Here is an 11,152-nt window from a genome sequence, read left to right as displayed (position 1 = left end):
AGTGATGGACATTACCTCATCTTATAATTGCCTACTAGGGTGCCCGTGGATCCATATAGCAGGAGTTGTACCATCTTCTCTGCATCAAAAAGTTAAATTCATAATTGAAGGCTAATTGGTAAGCATCTCCTCGGAGGAAGATATATTAACCATCTAATCCTCATCCGTTCCTTATGTAGAAGTGGCAGAAGAAGTCCCTGAATGCTCATTCAGATCCTTCGAGTTCATTAATGCTACTTATGTAGGAGAAGGGACAATGATACCAACTCCTCGCTTGTCAACAGCAACTAAAATGGAGGTTAAATAGATAGTGGGAAGAGGGTGTCGTGTTGGTCTTAGGCTAGGAAAAAATCTGCAAGGAATTAGTCAACCTTTGATTTCGATCAAGAATGAGAAAAGGTTTGGCTTGGGGTACAAACCCACCAAAGAAGAAAGAAGAATGTTGGCAGCCCAAAAAAAAATCAAAAGGATGGTTTAGCTCGAGGGAAAAGAAGAAGAATTTGAGAAAAAGTCAATTTCATACTTGTACGAGACTTTTTCGCTCCGTAGATTACATTCATCTTGAAACGTCAACAAAGGTCAATGGGTTTTTGCAGATGTTTGATGAGTTGTCAATTCACATGATAAAGGATGAAGATCCTAAAGAGAAAGTCCCTATGGTGTATCCAATACTGTCAAAAAAAGAGTTAACCAATTGGACAGCCATGGAGTTACTTGTCATCTTTAAGTATTTAAAAATGTAATGAACAATCTCACCTAAATGTCTATGCCCAAGGGCATTAGAAATAATTTCTTGTTTAAATGGGGCTTTTTGTTACTTTAATCATTTAAATAAATGACAAAGCATGATGTGTTCTGTAGTTCATCAACTTTTTTTGTATATTTCCTTTTCATTTATTCTTTTAGCCAATAAATACTTGCCCATACACATGTATCTAATTTCACCTATTTGCAGGTCTTTAAATAATGAACAGGAAGACAATCTAGAGAATAGTTTGAATTTTGATTTCGAAACAATTTCAAGCATTGATAAATTAAAAAATGAAGAGGAAGCGGATGACTATGACTTACCCCTTGATTTGTCGAGATTGTTGGAACATGAGGAAAGGAAGATTTTACCTTATCAAGAACTCACGAAATGATTAACCTAAGAAATGAGGAAGATAAGAAAGAGGTTAAGATTGGTACCTTGCTATCATCTGGTGAATGATAAAAGTTAGAAGAGTTACTTCGTGAGTATGTGGATGTGTTTGCTTGATCATATCAGGAGATGCCGGGTCTTAATACTGACATTGTAATCCACAAGTTACCTTTGAAATCGAATTGTAAGCCGATTAAGCAGAAATTGAGAATGATGAAGCCAAATATGTTACTAAAGATTAAAGAAGAGGTAAATAAGCAATTTGATGCTGGATTCTTTGAGGTGGTCAGGTATCCTGAATGGGTAGCTAATATAGTCTTAGTTCTTAAAAAGGATAGAAAAGTACAAATGTGTGTAGATTATAGGGATTTGAACAGAGCAAGCCCGAAGGATAACTTCTCTTTGCCGCATATCGACACTTTTGTGGATGATACAGCAAAACACTCTTCATCTTCGTTCATTGATGGTTTTTCTGGGTATAATCAGATTAAGATGGCCCTTAAAGACATGGAAAAAACAACGTTCGTAATCATGTGGGGAACGTTCTGTTACAAGGTGATGCCTTTCGGATTGAAAAACGTAGGTGTCACATACCAAAGGACCATGGTAACTTTGTTCCATAATATGATGCATAAAGAAATAGAGGTATAAGTAGATGACATGATTGTAAAATCTCGTACTGAAAAGGATCATACTATTAATCTCAAGAAATTGTTTGAGAGATTGCGAAAGTTTCAGCTCAAGTTGAATCTTGCAAAATGTACTTTTGGTGTTACTTCTAAGAAATTGTTGGGGTTCGTAATGAGCGAAAAAGGAATTCAAGTGGATCTAGACAAAATATGAGCTATTCAGGAATTGCCACCTCTCAAAACACAAAAAGAAGTGAGAGGATTCTTAGGGAGGTTGAATTACATTGCTCGATTTATATCCTAACTCACCTCCAATTGTGATCCGATTTTCAAATTGCTTTGGAAGGAAGACCCAAAAGAGTAGAATGAAGAATGTCAAGCAGCTTTCGATAAAATCAAAGACTATCTCGTAAATCCACCGGTGTTGGTACCACTAATGGCTAGAAGACCTCTTATTTTGTATTTGACCGTGAACAAAAATTCCATGGGATGTATATTGGGGAAACATGATGAAACGGGTAAGAAAGAACAGGCCATATACTACTTGAGCAAGAAATTCACAGAGTGTGAGTCCAAATACTTTACGCTCAGAAAGATTTGTTGTGCGTTAACATGGACCGCCCAGAGGCTCTGGCAATATATGTTGTATCATACAATGTGGTTGGTGGCAAAATTGGATCACATTAAATATATTTTGAAAAAACCTTTCTTGTCCGAAAGAATAGCTCGATGGCAAGTTTTACTATTTGAGTATGATATTTTGTATGTGTCCCAAAACTCAATCAAAGGGAGCGCCATCATTGATTTCCTTGCAGATTGAGCTACTGAGGATTATAAGCCTACAAGTTTCAATTTTACATACGAAGATTTGATGACCATCTTGCACATAGAAAAGAAGGATCTCAATGAACTTAGTCCTTGGAAGATTTATTTTGATAGAGCATCAAATGTTTTGGGGTACGAAATTAGAGCAATATTGATTTCTCTGGATGAAAAGCATTATCTAGCCACGTCAAAATTGAATTTCAACTGTACTAATAACATGGCAGAGTATGAGACGTTGGTGATGGGATTACAAGCAACAATCAACATGAAGGTCGACATAATAGAAGTTTAAGGGGATGCTACTTTGGTGGTCTGTCAAATGCGATGTGAGTGAGAAACTAGAGACTCTAAACTGATTCCATATCAAAAGCTAGTTACAAAATTAAGTAAACGGTTTAAGAAAATTAGCTTTAATCATTTACCTTGAGAAGAGAACCAGATTGTCGATGCTCTAGCCGCTCTCGCAGCAATGTTCAGAATAAAAAACAAGGCTAACATACATCTTTTTCATTTGGAAATTCAAGGAGTCTCTGCACATTATTTGAATGTTGAAGAAGAACTTGATGAAAAATCGTGGCACTATGATATCTGAAAATAGGGAATGAAACAAAATTCTCTAATATCGTATTGGGATAACTATGTGCTAATTATATACAAAAAAACCTATCTAAATTAAGTCTTGGAATCTAGTAAATTACCAAAAATTAGGGAACAAGAAATCAGGAAATAATCCAACAAAACAAGGAAAATAGAGAAAGCAAATAATATCCCTAAACTAACTCCTACAAATCTAGAATATAGTCAATAAAATAAATTGATAAGCTGTCAACACTCCCCCTCAAGCTGGTGAATAGATGTTGGTTATTCCCAACTTGTCTGCTAGCACTTCAAAACTCGGTCTAGGCAGCCTTTTTGTTAGAACATCAGCTATTTGTTGTTTGGTAGGCACATAGGTCATGCAAATCACTCCATTTTCTATTTTTTTTTTGATAAAATGTTGATCTATCTCCCCATGCTTTGTTCGGTCATGATGAACCGGATTATGTGCAATACTTATTGTGGCTTTATTATTACAATATAGCTTCATAGGTCCCATACTAGACACTTTCAGTTCTTTCATTAGCCTCTTTAACCAAATCAGCTCACAAGTTCCTTGTGCAAAGGCTCTAAATTTTGCTTCTGCACTGCTGCGAGCTACAACTGGTTGTTTCTTGCTTGTCCAAGTAACCAGGTTCCCCCAAACCTTTGTACAATAACCAGATGTAGACCTCATCTCCTCAACTGAACCTGCCCAATCTGTATCAGTAAATGCCTCCACACTTCTCAGCTCATTTTTCTTGAAGAACAAGCCTTTATCGAGTGTAGATTTGAAATACCGCAAGATTCAGTTGACTGCCTCAAGATGTTATTCACTCAGAGAAATCACAGATGAAGACACTTTTCTAGAAGGTTCAGATGACACCTCTGAGGAACCTTCTAGAGTTGCATCTGCCATGGCTGCTTTGGCCAATAATAATGGTTAGAGGAGCTGAAGCTCTGATACCATGAAAACAGAGAATGAAACAAAATTCTCTAATATCGTATTGGAATAACTAAGTGCTAATTATATACAAGAAAACCTATCTAAATTAAGTCTTGGAATATGGTAAATTACCAGAAATTAAAGAACAAGAAATCAGGAGATAATCCAACAAAAAAAGGAAAATAGAGAAAGCAAATAATATCCCTAAACTAACTCCTACAAATCTGGAATATAGTCAATAAAATAAATTGATAAGCTGTCAACAATATCATGCAATACATTAAGTACCAAGTGTATCTTGAGAATGCCATGGAGAATGACAGGCGATTTCTTAGAAGGTTAGCAATGGGTTTTTTCCTCAATGGAGAGATACTCTACAAAAGAAACCGGGACCAAGTTTTTCTTAGATGTGTGGATGCAGTCAAAGCGAGTAAGATAATGGAAGAAGTCCATAAGGGATCATATGGAGCTCATACCAATGGACATATGTTGGCCAAACAAATTATGAGAGCTGGATACTATTGGTTGACGTTGGAAGCAAATTGTATAAATTTTGCTCGAAAATGTCATAAATGCCCAATTTATGCTAATAAATCCACATTTCAACATCTTCATTACACGTCTTCACAGCATCGTGGCCTTTTTCGATATGAGGAATGGATGTGATTGGGCTTATTACTCCAAAAGCTTCTAATAGACATCGATTAATATTGGTGGCCATTGATTACTTCAGAAAATGGGTAGAAGCAGCTTCCTATGCTAATGTGAGGCAAAAGTGGTGTGCAAGTTCATAAAAAGGGAGATAATATGTCGATATGGGCTTCTAGAAAGAATTATTACCGATAATGCAAGCAATTTGAATGGTACAATGGTAAGGGAGGTTTGTGCTAAATTCAAGATCAAGCATCATAACTCAACAACTTACTGTCCAAAAGTGAACTGAGCAGTAGAAGTAGCTAATAAGAACATCAAAAGGATTATCAAAAAAATGATTGAAGTTTATAAAGATTGGCATGAGAAACTTTCTTTTGCTTTACACGCATATTGGACTTTTGTGCGTACCTCCACAAGAGCGACTCTATACTTAGCAGTAAATGGTACAGAAGCAGTTCTACCCGTTGAAGTAGAAATCCCACCATTGAAGGTGTTAATGGAGACAAAGTTGGAAAAAGCTGAATGGGTCCGCTCTTGTCAAGAACAGCTGAATTTGATTGAAGAAAAAAGACTTGTGGCGCTATGTCATGGTCAAATGTATCAACGAAGGATGATGCGGGCATATGAGAAAAAAGTTCACCCTAGGCACTATCGAGAATGAGAGTTAGTTCTCAAGAGAATACTCTTCAATCAAACTGATTTTCGGGGAAAGTGGATGCCAAATTGGGAAGGACTATATGTGGTAAAAAAAGCTTTTTCAGGAAGAGCTCTAATTCTGGTTGACATGGATGGGGAAGATTTGCCTAATCCGATAAATGCGGATGCGATGACGAAGTACTATACTTAATAATAAATAAAAAATATAAATAAAAAGCAAAAAGGAGAGGGTTCGTGTTGAAAACCCGAAAAAGGCAACTCATCTCCAAAGGAGGAGGCTCACGTTGAAAACCCGTAAAAGGCGACTTGAGGCCAAAAGGTAGAAAGTTAGAATGAAATTTGAAGATGTCAGCTCAAATGGAGTACAAGGGTGAGGTAAAAATACACTAAGAATAGAGCTCAACAATTTCACAACACAAGGGGAAGTTATGAAGTCTGCAACCTACAGATTTGCTCAAAGCATCAATCAAGGAGAATTCTTGAAGTCAGAAATCATATTGTTTTCTCTGAATAGTCTGAGTGTTCATTACTTAAAAGATCTAATGATTGCTCTGTAAATTCCCTTTTCTTTGAATTATTTGAATTCTTATATATGAAATTCTCCTTCTCCTCTTCATTTCAACCTCTTCGTTCTTTATCATCACATAATTCCACATAATGATTGTCATAAAAATGAATGATGACTGGTAAAAGAAACAAACTAATTAAGCTAGAAGTTACATTCATTGTTCAACAAAAGACTTAATGATGAGGTAAAGGAATGGAAGAGCTTCAACATGAGAAAAAGGGTCAAATGTCAAGAGACAGGATGCTTAAGGGAAATCAGGAGTTACCTAAAGTAACTAGAAGAAAAGTAAACAGGCAAATATGATTGAAAATTGTAGCAACAAAGTTGGATGAAGCAAGAAAAGGGCTAAGAAACCTTAATGAATCATAAACATGAAAGCATTTTATCATGCATACATGTCTAATCATGCACATGATCATTTTCAAGCAAAAGTTTTGAGGTTGTAAAACTTTGATTAAGATAGAAAGATTTGAGTTTTCTTCACTTTCATAACACAACCTATCAAAAAAGGGGATATAAGCTTAATTGAGTTGGAAAGATCCCAAGCCACATTCAGTTGGCACCAACATGAGTATAAGTCTAATCTAGTTGGTACAAAGATGATATTAATCCAACTAAATTGGCATTTCAATTTTTAAAATTGAACCTGTTGTGAGATAGGTCGAGCTTAAATCAAGTCTAAGAATTTTAATTTTTAAAATCGCACTTATTATGAAATAAGTTAAGCCTAAATCAAGTCTAGGAATTGCAATTCTTAAAATCGAACATGTTTTCAAATAAGTCAAGCTTAGATCAAGTCTAAGAATCTTAATTTTAAATTGAACCTGTTTTGAGATAGGACAAATTTAGATTAAATTTAAGAATTTTGAATTTTAAATGGAACCTATTTTGAGATAGATCAAACAAAGTGTTTACATCTTTACACTATTATTGATTTTAAGAATGCAAAAAGGCAACTGTAGACACTATTTTTCTCATTATTGATAATTTTGTTTTGTTTTATTTATTTATTTATTTTATTTCTGATTATTGAGTCCAAATTTCAAATTGGGCTTCCTTGGTTTTCAATGAACTTGGGCTTTACTGGGTCTAGCAACTTAAATGCTTGAACCTGTTAACAAAAACAGATCGAAGTAGTGGTTCTGGAATTAAAGTGAATCAAGAAGTTAAAAAGAACAAAAACCAAATAATCAAGATCAAAATTAATTAAGCCCTAAAATGTTATGGAAATTAGGAAGAACAGAAAGATAAAACAAGAAAATTTAAAAAATAAAAAAACACTATACTTTAAAAAAAAAAAAAAGAAATGCCAGTTGGTATGGTTCAAATGCACCCTGCCAAGGACAATGGCACCATACTAGACGCGAAAAATTCATGTCTGGCAAGTGCTTCGCAAGGTTGGGGTCGCACAGATGCCGTCCCCAGTACGCAAAGAGGGCAGCTTCTCCAAATTCAAGGGGAGGAGGAAAAAAAGAAAACCTAGATCTAATTTCAAAAAAAATCCCTATAAAGCAACCAAAACAACCCAGCCACCATGAGAAGAAAAATGGCAGCTTTGAGCCTAGCCAAAAAACCCTAAAAGTTTAAGAAAACCTTAAAAACTCCCCACCAAAATTTTTGAAACCCCTTAGAGCAAAAACAGAGGCTCTAATTTTTTACCCTGCTAGCATCTGAAAACCACAAAAAGAAAAAGCCAAAAATAGCAAAACCACAACCGAAAAGAAAAAAAAATAAATAGGATGACATGGTCTTTGTTATTTTCGGGTTTCTATGGGTTTAAGGTGTTTTAGGGCAAGTTGTTTTCTTCTTTCTTGGTCCGATCAGTGAGGAAAGGGGAGAGTCTCCGGTGAAGTAAAAGGGAAGGGTTTTGAGGGGTGAAGGAAAGAGAAGAGTTTTTTAGAAAGAATGGAGAGTGAATTGTTAAAGAGAGAGAGAAGAAGAAAGAGGAAAATGAAAAAGAAAAATAGGTTATATTCCTAGGGTTAGGAATCTCCAAAACGGCGTCGTATCTAGCTACAAAGGGGAGGCTTTCTTTTCTTTCCTATACCAAATGGTGCATTTTGGAGATTAGGCACTTGGAACCAGACCAGGCCAGCAGGATCCATTCAGAGCGTTGGGCTTATTCCAGCTTATAGGTAATTTTTTTTTTTCTGCCAGTGACTATTGATTTGAGTTTGATCTTGTTGGATTTGTCCTTTATTATTTTCTTTGTTTATTAGTTATATAATGGTTTTATTATTTTTTTGAAATATATGCACATAAAAAATATATAAAAGCTGTAAATGAAAAAAATGGACAAATACTTAATTATAAGTTAATAGATTTAGTGAGTTAGAATACATGCATATATGAAGAAATGAATGGCTAAGTAATGATAGTGATAAATTTAGGTTAAAATATATATGTATGAGGAAAATTAAAAAGATATTCAGTAGTAAAAAAAGTAGGTAACAAAAACTATATATGTAACTAAAAAGAATATAAACTTAAGTGAATACTTAGTTAAAAAAATAAAAGTAGAATACCTATATATGAAAAAATGTCTAGATAAAAAAAATAATAAATACTTAGCTATAATAGAATAGGTTTAGTTGAGGTAAAATGTTAAAAAGTAGATAAAACATTCGGTAATAAATAAAAAAGAGACTAAGATAAAAGTTAAATATAGTGAAAGTAAAAGTTAGTGGTAGGAATAAATTCATTTAGATTAATACACATATAGATAAGGAATGCCTATTTAGACTATAATATGTCAAGAATGAAATATAAAACGTGAGAAATGGTGAAATGTTAGATATAATTATAAAATATTTAGTATGTAAATTTATGAAGATATAAGTGTAGAATGAAGATGTACAAGGAAAAATTAAACTTAAAAAATATAATAAAATGAAATAGGATAATACTAAGTTGGGGTGGAATAGATAGATTTTCTATAATTTATAGGGATGAGTACACATAGGGAGAGAAGATAAAATATAAATAGGTTATATAGGCAAAAGAAATGAAATACATATATTACAAAATTTGTCTAGATATTTATAAACATAAAAATATACAATATAATACAAAATTATAAATATTAAAATAGAATGGTTATCTTGAGTTAATCCGATGATGGAATTTCACCCGAAAAGGTAAAGAGTTGCCTCTTTCGGGGTGAATTTTCTAAGTGCGGAATTCAATGAGGATTTTCATCAAAGTGTCGAGATAAATCCAAATCCTATATTCCAATACCCATTAATTCAAATAATCATCTTAAATGTTCATAGAAATAAATTTATATAATGTTATATCCAAATATAAATTGATATAGTTAGTTAATTAGTTTAAACCATTATCGTTAATAAAAAATTTAATTAATTAAATTAAAAAATTAATTAATTGTTTATTCAATAAAAATATATAATTAAATAAAATATATTAACCCATAATATTAATTAAAGGTTATCGATTTAAATAGAAAGTTCTTGAAAAAATATAAACAATAAAAAAATAAATAAATAAGGTAGTAAATTACCCTAAACTATTAAATATATTATTACATGAATTGTAAATCAACTAAATTTATAAACGAGCTCATGTAGACGTCATTTATAATTTTTTCTTGTCATAGCATTCGACATATATTTTGTTAATGAGACGGGAGTTCCGATGATGGGATTTCTTCGAAGGACTTGTAGAGAAGAGTTCTTCTGAGGATATCCCTAGGTGAGGAAAACTTCGAGATTTCACCAAAGCGTTGGGATGGTCTACGAACGATTTTCCAATACAAGGTTATCGTTCTCATTATTTAAAATTAGTAAATCATGACATCATTTTATGACTGCAGCATGTGTACTTGTAAAATCGAATAAAAAGATTTAATCTGCTAATATAATAAAGAATTAACTAATAAACAATGATTAAAGAAACATAAGAATAAAATTAATGGTTTAGGCTACAATAGGATAACATAAGATTAAATGGTACCGTTCGTGGAACGGACGCTACGAGGGTGCTAATCCTTCCCCATACGTAACCGTACTCCTGAACCCAACTTTAAAAATTATAGATCAATTCTCATTCTTTCGACGGACCTAAAATTAATTTAAGACTTCGTCAATTAGAACCGAGTTAATAGGTGGCTAATCGTATCTAGATAAAAAAGATTGGTGGCGACTTCTAACATATTTATTTTTCCACGTCTAGCGGTCGGGTTCCCAGATCCGCACGTTACGACAATAAGCTACAGTCCTTACTCATAACAAAATGAGCTAAGAGTGGTAGCTACATCTGGTAAATCACCAATCCGATTGTTGTTGTCATTGCCGGGAGCAATGGAGTATGTTTGGCGCCATCCTGAATAATATTTGTGTTTTTACTTGGGGATTTTTCATATCAGAGGAGACAATCAGGACCATAATACTTAAGAAGAGGAACTTTTGCATGATAAGACTAGCTGAGCTTCTTACTAATAGGGCCTTTAGAGGCACCAGCTGTAAAAAGTTGGCATGAACTTGCTTTCCATATATGAGTTCTTGCCTTGTAAAATATACTTTCCTTACAGGAATTGAAGGTATATGATGATATTCATTTAGATAGCTTCCATGTATGGGTTCTTGTTGTCCTTACAGAAATCAGGTAAGGAGTTCTTGTAGTCCCATGCAGAGTTGGCTTGTTTGTCTAGGAGTTGACACATACAGATTACATAAACGGTACATTAATCATATGCCATTACAAGTTTAAAAAGTTGCCTTGCCTTTTGTTCTTCTTTTTCCTTTTTACCTTTTTACCATGTTAGCACTGCACTGACATGTTTTCCTATATCTTAAAAAAAAAAATGAAAAAGGAAAAAAGGTTATCACTCTTCTAAGTTCTAATACAGATGCTCTAAACACAGTGGATAAATGACTAATGCATGGATTTTTTCTTGTGTACAAAGAGCATTAGCTGCTATAAATCAGTTACAGACTGGCCTTACCATGCTGAGCAAAAAAACAAAAAAAGACTGGCCTTACCATTTCTTTCATTCTAATTTATATTTTTTTGGTGCAACCTGGTGGCAGGTTTAGTTGCCTAACTAGTCATCGAACCAGGATGAGTTATGCACTACAGCTGCAATCTGTGCATATTATTATATTGCCATCTTCTTAAATACTATGAACTGTGTTTCC

Source organism: Theobroma cacao, chromosome 9 (genome assembly GCF_000208745.1).
Source record: "Theobroma cacao cultivar B97-61/B2 chromosome 9, Criollo_cocoa_genome_V2, whole genome shotgun sequence".
Lineage (NCBI taxonomy): Eukaryota > Viridiplantae > Streptophyta > Magnoliopsida > Malvales > Malvaceae > Theobroma > Theobroma cacao.
The sequence above is the reverse complement of the archived record's forward strand: the minus strand, read 5'-3'. Positions refer to the sequence as shown.